Raw genomic sequence first — 10,000 nt, 5'->3', positions numbered from 1 at the left:
TTTGGAGAAGAAAAGAAATGAGTCGATACCTGAATTAGTTATTATGTGATTAGTATGTGGAGCTAAGTTCCAGTCATAGTGCTAAGCAATTTTATATGAATGCATATAAAGAATTTTTGACACTATTATGCACTTACTGTAACAACCTTATTGCCTTACTCCAATTTGGATGCTGAAAACTTATTATTACTCTTTAGTCTGACTCAAAAAGCCTCTCAGAGCCATCCACCCCAGCAATGGAGATAATATAACAGTATCATACACCCTACAATTTAATCACAGCATCTAGATATAAACTAGAACTTTGGATCAGTACCATGGTGATAACAATAAGACTTCTATTTCCATATGTGGAAATTAAGACTCCCTAACCCCTTTTATAGAAAAAGATGTGTTTAACTTAGTAGCTTGGCCATATTCCAATTTATACTTTTACCTAAGAATTTCAGTCTTTGAGTTTAGTAGATATTTTTCTTCATTTCCCTTTGCTACACAATAAACATGCAAACAAATAACTGTTATGTGGTGTCACTGGCATGAAATAGCTTCTATATTCCAACACAGATGGGGTATCTTAATAATGGGAAGATGATCTCACACTTTAAAGTGCTTGATATAAAAGGTGCCATATAAAAAGGAAGTTATTATTCTTAGTTATAATACCCTAAAAAAAGGATTTGCCATCTAAATGGCTGCTGAAACTTAACTGCAGAATTGCTTATAATGCTACAATCAGTTGAGGCCAAATTCAATAAAAATTCCATCCGGCATTCACACTGAGAAGACCCACATGTGCCTTTAATTTTTTTTAATTTCCTGGGCTTCCGGCCCAGAAATTGGATGGAAATTGTATTGAAAACTGCCCTTGTGTATCAACTTTTGGTAAATACCAGGTTTTCAGTTGACTCACATTATGCTTTACATTTTGGGCAAAGGGAGGGTATAAAATGATTCACATCTCTCTCTATACATATATTTATACACCTTTTACCTGTCTATGAGACTGTGGCTTATATTAAATGTTCATCATTATTGCTACAATTTTTAGGATCTGCCCGCCCCCACCAACCCCCCCACTGCAACCATAAGACTCAAAATTCCATTAAATCCCTTTCCAGCACTAATCAGCTTTTACTAGCACAGGCAATGTAATCTGAGTTTAGAAATGACTAATTATTTGGAGAGGGCTGGAAGGGGTTAGGGTTTAGATTTCTTTCTAATTTAAAGGAGCTTCTTTCCTGTCTTTCTCCCTGTCATTTTGCTGCCTGGGGCCAGCTCCCCCTCCTTGATGAAAATGCTCTTTCCCTTCCCATTAGACAAGGTATATATGTATGTATTAGCAGAAAAATGTATTAGGAGACATCAAGTTGAAAATATTAAAAGAAGAGCCATGCCTGTGATGGATGTGGGCATGGCAGTAATTGCACCTGCTAGGGGCAAGGCATGAGCATAATTTGCATGTAAAGTTCTCTCGGCTCCTTTCAGAACACACCAGTTCTACCCAATAAAACATTTTGTCACCCGCAGGGGGTTTGCCAACATGTTCCCAGATTGCAAGCAAAAAGATTATTTACAGTAACCAGTAACAACTGAAACAACCATAAACAACCTTTCTGTACCTGTTCTATTTCTTTTTCTTTGGCTAAGTAGAGGAAGCTTAAGGAGTCCAAATTTACTGCAATTTAATTCTGATGGGGAAAAAGCACATGATTTTTATTTATAGCAGTGTGCTCTATCTATTCCTGTCTCCCCCAACCTCTTTTTAAAACATAAATAACCCCGGAATTTTTTGTAATCCAGCTATTACTCTTGTGGGGATGAGCAGTTTCCTGATAAAGTGAGAGAGGGCAAATGTGGCCAGAAGTTCCCTAATGTATTCAAGAATCCTGTTGTATGCTCATAGAGTAAGGGGGACTAGGGAAAAAATCACCTGGTCAAGCCATTCATGCAATTTCTTTTTTTGTTATTGTTGTTGTTCTGTTTTGAGACAGGGTCTTGCTCTGTCACCCAGGCTGGAGTGCAGTGGTTCAATCATGGCCTACTGCAGCCTGGACCTCCCAGGCTCAAGCGATCTCCTTCTGCCACAGCCTCCCAAGCAGCTGGGACTGCAGACACACACCATCATGCTCAGCTAATTTTTAAATTTTTTGTTGAGAGGCGGTCTCACTGTATTACCCAGGCTGGTCTCAAACTCCAGGGCTCAAGGGATTCTCCCACCTCAGTCTTCCAAAGTACCAAGCAACTTCTTTGTGGCAATTGGAAATGCAGGGGGCCTACATGCTGACTTTGCTGTAGGGAGCGGCACCTTGCATCTGACTGACCTGGGTCTTACCTCTTGTCCTCAAACCCCCTCTAGGAGAGTTTTTCCAGAAGTTCAAATTTCATTCTGAATTGCAGAGGACCACACACGTATCTCTTGAGAAAATGATCAAACGTGAGAAAGTGCAGTTAAACCAGGCCTGGTTTGCCCAGGTTGCTGCTCTTGATGAGGTGTTGCTTCATTCCATCTGCAGGAATCACAGGGAGAGGATCAAGGAGAGGAAACAGGGCCATGAACTGTCAAGTCTAATTAAATGTGACTAGATTATTTAATATGAAGGGACAACATGATACATTTTTAAAACAATGTCAGAAAATTATAAAATGAAAAGTATAAAGTCTCCTCTGCTCCAATTTCGTCTCACTCACCAGGACTAACAATTGTTAACAGTATCCTTAGACATCCTTTCAGAAATTGTGAATGCATAAATATAGATACATACACACAAAAGGGTGCGTGCGTGTGTGTGTGTGTGTAAGTGTTTGTAAGCACAAAAACGGTACAGGTACCAACTTTCCTGTGCCGATCAACAGTACATGTCCCAAGTTCTCCTAAAAATACCGTTTATTTATTTTTTTATTTATTTAGAGACAGGGTCTCCCTCAGTCTTTTGGGCTGGAGTGCTGTGGCACAATCATGGCTCACTGCAGCTTCCGCCTCCTGAGCTCGAGTGATCCCTCAAGTGATCCTCCCACCTCAACCTCTCAAGTAGTTGGGACAACAGGTGCGTGCCATGACGCCCACCTAATTTAAACTTTTTGTTTGTTTGTTTTTTGCAGAGACAAAGTCTCCCTATGTTGCCCAGGCTGGTCTCAAACTCCTGGGCTCAAGAGATCCACCTGTCTTGGCTTCTCAAAGTGCTGGGATTACAGAAGTGACCCACCTCCGCCCAGCCTCTAAGGATACCTCTTGGAGGTCATTTATGCCAATACTAGTAGATGCACCTTTCTCTCTGCCGCTGTATGTCTCCACTGTATTTTATCAGCCACTCTCCTAATGAAGGACAGGTAGGTTGTTCCCAACTGTTTTTCGTACAACTAAAGTTGCAGTGTTTGCACGGGTTTGACTGGAAGTAAGTCAGCAGCGGTTCAGCGCAAAGGCTCAGGACTGCAACAGGCTTATTCAAGTCCGGGTTCTTCAACCCACCACTGTGTGTATACTTGGGCAAATAAAGGTGGTAAGATCTACTTCATAGGGTCCTTGACAGAATATAGTTGCGATTATTCTCACAACTGACTCATTGAAACCTTAAGCAAACCAATTTCCTCATCACTAAATCCGGGAATAATAATAGATCCAGGTTGCTCTGGGGACTGCATGAACTAATTCATTTAGCGCAGTCCACTACCTGCTACCTAGTGAGCCCTTAATAATTATCCGCTTTAATATTAAAATTGGCAATCTTTGCGCGCTTGTGGGAGCGCAGCTGCAGGAGGCTTTCCTAGAAGTGGAATTCCTGCCTTAACCCCGTGTTCCGAGGGCCCTAACTGCGTGGCACGAGGCCACCCGGAGGTGACACGGTGACCGCCGCCCAGGGCCCTGCGGAGGCCGGACACACGTGGGTGCACGCGGCCGAGCGCAGGGCCGCGCGGGGTCCGGCCGGCGCAGAGGCGCTGGGGGCGCCGCAGACGCGAGGCTCGGGACCCAGTTGGCTGCTCCGCCGCGCTCCCCGCCCCTCCCTCCTTCCAGTCCGCCCGGTCTCCCCTCCCTCCAGCGTCCGCGTCGGAGCCGGAGCCGGAGCCGGAGTGGCGGAGGCACGGGCAGTGCTCGCTAGGCGCCGGCAGCAGCCACAGTAGCCTGGCGCTTGGCGGCAGCGGCGGGCGGGCTGGCGCCGTGGGCTGGGCCGGGAACTGTGCGGACGAGGGCGCTGCGCCTGCGGCGGCGGCGGCTTACGCGGGCGCGCACGGCGGTCCCCCGGGCCCGGACTAACTGCGGCGGCGGCGGTGGCGGCGGCGGCGGCGGCGGGTGGGCCGCCGGGCGGGCGTCTGGCGAGCTGCAGAGACCAGGTAAGTCCGGGATGCCCGACTCCTGGCGCCGGCCGGGCCACAGGGATGAGCCACCTGCCAGGGCAAACTTTACGCCCTGGCTTCATGGCTCCTCAGCCCCGAAGTTTGTTTGCAGGGAAATGCACCCGACGGGTCGAGAATAAAAGATGCTTCTCTCATCGGACTTGCTCTGGGGAGATTATTTTTCCCCTTCTGGAGCGAGGATTGGTTTCGGGTTGGGAAGGCTGCATCCCCAGCTGGAGCGCTGAAAATTGAGTGGTAGGTCCCTTGGGCTTGCTCTTCGCGCAGTGGATTTGACCAGTTAAAGTTGGGGGAAAAAAGTTGTGACTCCTAGGGATGCTGAGGAACAATTCCAGGTGCATGATGCAGAATGTGGGAATGTGATACCTCTTTGCTGGAACCACCCCCCCAGGCCCAGATTCCCAGGTCTGAGAAAGCTAGGGTGGCCGATTCTTTCATTAGCGATCAAGTTTTCTAAGCTGCATTTTCTTTCTACTCACAGATCAGCAGCTTGGGACGGAATTCCCCATCGCGTTTATTTGCCAGGTTTACCCTGCTGCGCTGTAGTCCAGGTTTCCTGAGCTCGGACCCTGGTTTCAGCTGTTTCTGTGTTCTCTGAGGAGCCCTGCAAAGCTAACCAAGCAGGTGACAGAATAGCAGAAACAGAAAACCAGGAAGTGCCAACCGGGCACCGGGGTCATAGCACCATCAGGAATTTTTTCTGGTCGCGTGAAATGAACGAACAGCTTCTGGGCTCTGCTTGTGCAAAGCTCCGTACAACTCTCCAATCCGTATGTCTTTCCCTGTATTGCATTTGCTTGTTGATTTACAACAAGGAGATGTGTCCGGAGGTATTATTTAATAACAAACGGTGTCCGCTACGGTAAGGACAGCAAACCTCCTTTCAGAGGCAAAGAAAGGGGAACAGAGCTCTGGGAAAGGGGTAGCCAGTCTGCTAACCTCAACCCAAGATGCAGGGAAACAGAGCTAGAAAAAGCAACAGACAAGGAGGGCGTGATGTGCAGGAGGGAGGTCAGAAACCCCAGCTCATATGGTGAGTAGGTAAATCCAGAAATAATTTTAAAATGATTAAGCAAGAATAACTAAAAAAAAAAAAAAAAAGTAGGAAGACTGTACGTGCTGTGGTTTCTGTCTACCCCCACAGAGATGAATATCACACTAGCTGAAAAAGAATCCTGATCTGTAAATAGATTAAAAACAGGAATTAATCAGAACAATGAGTCAGAGCCCTTCAGAGATTGAAAGGAGGAGTAATTGCCTTTGAAAGAGCTTATATCTCAATATCAAGTCAAATGTGTTACTTTTGCTTTGCTAGATGTGTTTACTAACAGTAACCTGACTTTGGCTGCAGTAACCTGGCATCTTGGTTCATGGTTTTAACCATTTGTGGGTCATGGGACTAGGGAGAAAGTTGACTGCAGGTTAATATTCATATCAATTTGTGCAACATTTGTAAGATGCCTAATACGTGCATGTCACTGGTTGCAATGGGAGAGGTCCTTGTGAATGTTCATTAAAGAAATCTGATCGGGTTCAGCCTCACTAAATGGAAGGATGTTGGCTTGCAAATAATAAAGAGTGGGGTCGGGAATTATTGGTCTTTGAATACTTGCTTGAAATTAGTTGAGAGTAAACATGTGGTTTGAGGACCCCCAAAATGATCAGTATCCACCAGGGAAATATAGCAAATTGCTGTACACTTTTATAAGATGAATAGTAAGGCTGAATGCATGCAAGTGGCCCTCCTGTCTAAAAGTAGGATAACCGAGACACCGAGTGGCTAATTGATATGCAGGGTAATTAGATTCAGGCTGTGGCCGCCACAGACAATAACATTCAGCCTCATGTCCTCCTCACTGTCTGGATGTCATTAATGTCAGCCCGAAGACATGAAGGTGTTAAGTTCATTTCTCCAGGAGAACTCTTAACTTTTAAATATTCTTCACGACACAACCAGATAGCCCAAGTGTACCTTAAAATGGCAACAAAGCATTTAATAGGAGCAAAGTGCTGAGCACTTTCAAGTAGAGAGAAGATTAGCCATGGACAACAAGCTGTAGCCTTTCCTTTGCTGATTTATGTTCAATTTTATCACTGTCACATTTCATATATGCCCAGTTATTACAAACTAATAGCCTCTTTTTTCTGCTTGCAAAATATGCATCTTTCTCTTTTACAAGTTCCTAACTCCTTCTCACACATTCAGTACACATCTTCCAGCTTTGTTTTTACTGCAAAATTTAAATGTCCAACTTGAAGTTCTCATTAACTCTTAATATGGTTCATGCTGAAATAGTATATAGATATAATTGCCACTTCCAAACTGCCAGATCTGTATATCGCTATACTGTGGCAATACTACAAAATAGAGAAGCTTTGACTGGTTTCCAATCACCAGTTAGTAAGTTGTTAGCAGTAAAACTAATGTTAATTTTATGTAGTGGAATATATTCAGATGGCAGGAGGATTTATTGATGCTGTGCATGTTTGCCTGCTGTCTCTGACTTAGTTGTCACCACCAGTCTGCCTTTAAGCCTTCTTATCTTAGCCAGGTACTTTGTCTCTATGAAGGTGAGCATCTTTAAGGTGCTCACTTGTAGTTTGTAATATGCACACATGCATATGCATATAATTTTAACATGCATATAAAATTACTTAATGCTGGTGGACAGTTTCCTTTCTTATGCTTGAAAAAAGTGCAATGGAGAATATTATTGTTGCAAAGATAGTTGGCAAGAGAATATGGGGCCACGGAACAGTTTAAGATAGAACATTTCTTTGAAATTGAGGGGTGACAGATCTCATTCTCATATCCAATTTGTATAAACATTTCAGAAATGGATCGAGTGTTGTAAATGGTTTTTATCTTATAGTCTCCCCTGCACTCATCTCTTAAACACAGTGGGACATTTCTTTGGAAAAATTGCTGCAGGAGAAATGCACTCCCTGGTTGAAACTTTGTATGCCAAGTTTCAATCCATAGTACATTTTTATTTTCCCCCTTTTATGTACATGTTATAAACAAGAAATAAGGGTTTGTAATAGAAGTGCTGGCAGAACTTTATAGCATTTCAAACAGCTTTGCTACTTGGAATGTAAATATTTGTAGAATCTTTACTGCGCAAGAACCTGCCTTGCAAGGAATGAGGAAAAATGACTATTTTCTTAAGTAGGATAAAATAATTCAGTGAGTTTGCATATTTCTTGTTGCAGACATATTGGCATTTGAAGACATAGATTATCTATGTTGTAGTGATTCCATAGCATTCTCTTAGGTGCCTTTATAACTCAGCTTGTAAATTTCCTATGTTCTAAAACAAGAGAACAATTTTGTCCCATTTGTTTTTTAAGTCCCTTGACTTTGATTACCTTTCAGATGTTAAGATATGAGATCCATATTTCAAAACTGCTTGATTATATTACTGATAAATGAGGCTGTCAGTGTACTGTTTTAATAGGGTAAATCTTGACACCATCACAATACTTCAAGTGCTTTTATTTTGGGGAACTAGTACAACTCAGACCTTATATGTCCTTTTGGTTCTAACCCTGAAATATTTCTCACATTCGCCCACTTCCCTCCATGTTCACCCACGTCCTCCTTCTCCAAGTCCCCATCTTCTCTCCTGGGATAACTACACTGGCTTCCTTGGCTCCTTTCGTACTTCTTCCCCCAAATCATCCTGCATAGCAGCCAAGACTTCTTTTTTTTTAATGTAAGTTAAATTAGTACTCATCTACTCAGAATGCTTAAATGGCTTTTCATTGCACTCAGAATAAAATCCAAACTATTAAATATTACCTGCAAGGCTGTGTAGGATTTAAACACTACTGTCCCTTTGACAATTCCTAGCAAGCTTTTAGGAACAAGAGCTTCTTAGACCCTTTTTCATTTCTGCAGATGTGTTGAGCTCTTTCCTATCTTAGGGATCATTCTGTTCTTTTGCCCAGTAGCCCTGTCCAGCCCTAACGCCTAAACACACATACGCACACACGTGTGCACACACACAAACTCACAGGGTTTTTTTTTTTTTTTTTCATTTTTGTTTTTTTCGACAGGGTCTCACTCTGTCACCCAGGCTGGAGTGCAGTGGTGCGATCATGGTTCACTGGAACCTCGACCTCCTGGGCTAAGTGATTCTCCCACCTTAGTCTCCTGAGTAGCTGGGACTATAGACACACACCGCCATGCCCTGGCTAATTTTTGGATTTTTTGTAGAGATGGGAATTCACCATGTTGCCAAAGCTGTTCTTGAACTCCTGAACTCAAACGATCCGCCCACCTCGACCTCCCAAAGTGCTGAGATTATAGGTGTGAGCCGCTGAGTCTGGCCCACATAGAGTTTTTGACTGCTACTCATCCCTTAGGCCACAGTGTAAATATCATTTGCTTAGAGAGGGCTCTCTGATTTCCTTCCTACCCTGAATGAGGGCACTTCTGATAGGCTCTTTCTGTTCATTTCCTTGGTATGCTTAGTATAACTTGGAACTGTACATTTCCTTACCTGATTGTATGTTTATATTCTGTAAGTACCTTGTAAGCAGTTACCACATCTATTTTATGCATTATTGCAAAGCAGCTTCTGTCAAAGTATCTGGCCCACAGTGGAGTTTGATAAACCTATGACAACTAAGCTTATTGGTTTGCTGAGCTTGCCATATGTAACCAAAGATCCTGTCAAGAAGGTCCATATTCAGCAGAAGTCTGCAGCTGACTTTGACAGTATTCTTTCTGTCACATTGCCCGTGATCTCGTACATCTCTTGGACACCTGCTACTTCAAACCAATGTTGTCCAAAATGGAATTATCATTTTTCCTCTCAATCCGTTTCCTAAGAGCTTAGGTGGTCTGTTCTTCCTTTACCTATCATTGGGGTCATCAAGGCATCTGGAGTCAGTGGTCTTTGTCACCATCTTCTCCCTTTGCCATTGTAGCCAGTCCACCGATTAAAAATACAAGAACATTCATTCAAGCAATGTGCCAGGCTGGGTTTTAAGTACTTCTCACCTAAATGCAGGAGATTAAGAAATGACTTTCTCCTCACTCTCTTTCTTGTTCCAATCTATTTGACGTGCAGTGCTGTATTAATCCATGAGGCCGACCCCTTGGGTCACTGGACACCCACTGCATAGAGAAAAATATGCTACTGATGCAGCCTGTCTGTATGTGACTTCTCCCTAATTCTCCCCTGATACTTAACACTCCAGCTATAATATATGGGTCTTTTAAAACTTCCTTGAAAACTCAACGTGGCCCTGCTTCAGTGTTCTTGCATGTGCTTGGAACACCCATGACTTCCACTCCACTCTCCTTATTCCCGTGTTGACTCATTTCCACCCTCAATTCTTTGTTGTTTCGTTCAGGAAAGCTCTTTACTTCCAACTTTACCATTTGTCAAGGTGATACCCAACCTAGCCATTCCTCCAGGTAGCCTTGACTGTCCCCCTAGACTAGGTTTGACCTCTATGCTATCTACAATCAACCATTTAAATTTTGTTTCTCCTTTAGGGGGTAAATGTATTATAATCTAATTAATATTGTAAAATTGTTTAATATCTGCTTTTCCTGATAGTCTATTGATGGAGTAGCATGCACATGTTAAGACTTTGGTAAATATTTCTGGAAAGATAGAAAGTCTAATCTTTTTAATTG

General features: G+C 43.3%; 1 protein-coding gene across 1 annotated transcript in view; it reads left to right on the top strand.

The window, feature by feature from the left end:
* Positions 1 to 4,082: 4,082 nt before the first annotated feature.
* The window catches only part of CNTN3 (contactin 3), a 358,137-nt gene continuing 352,219 nt past the window's right edge, over positions 4,083 to 10,000 (top strand). The window contains exon 1 of the mRNA XM_526232.7: positions 4,083 to 4,326. The gene's annotated coding sequence lies outside the window, so the exon portion shown is untranslated. The remainder of the gene's footprint in view (positions 4,327 to 10,000) is intronic.

Source organism: Pan troglodytes, chromosome 2, assembly GCF_028858775.2.
Source record: "Pan troglodytes isolate AG18354 chromosome 2, NHGRI_mPanTro3-v2.0_pri, whole genome shotgun sequence".
In the NCBI taxonomy this organism is placed as follows: Eukaryota; Metazoa; Chordata; class Mammalia; order Primates; family Hominidae; genus Pan; species Pan troglodytes.
The sequence above is the reverse complement of the archived record's forward strand: the minus strand, read 5'-3'. Positions and strand labels throughout refer to the sequence as shown.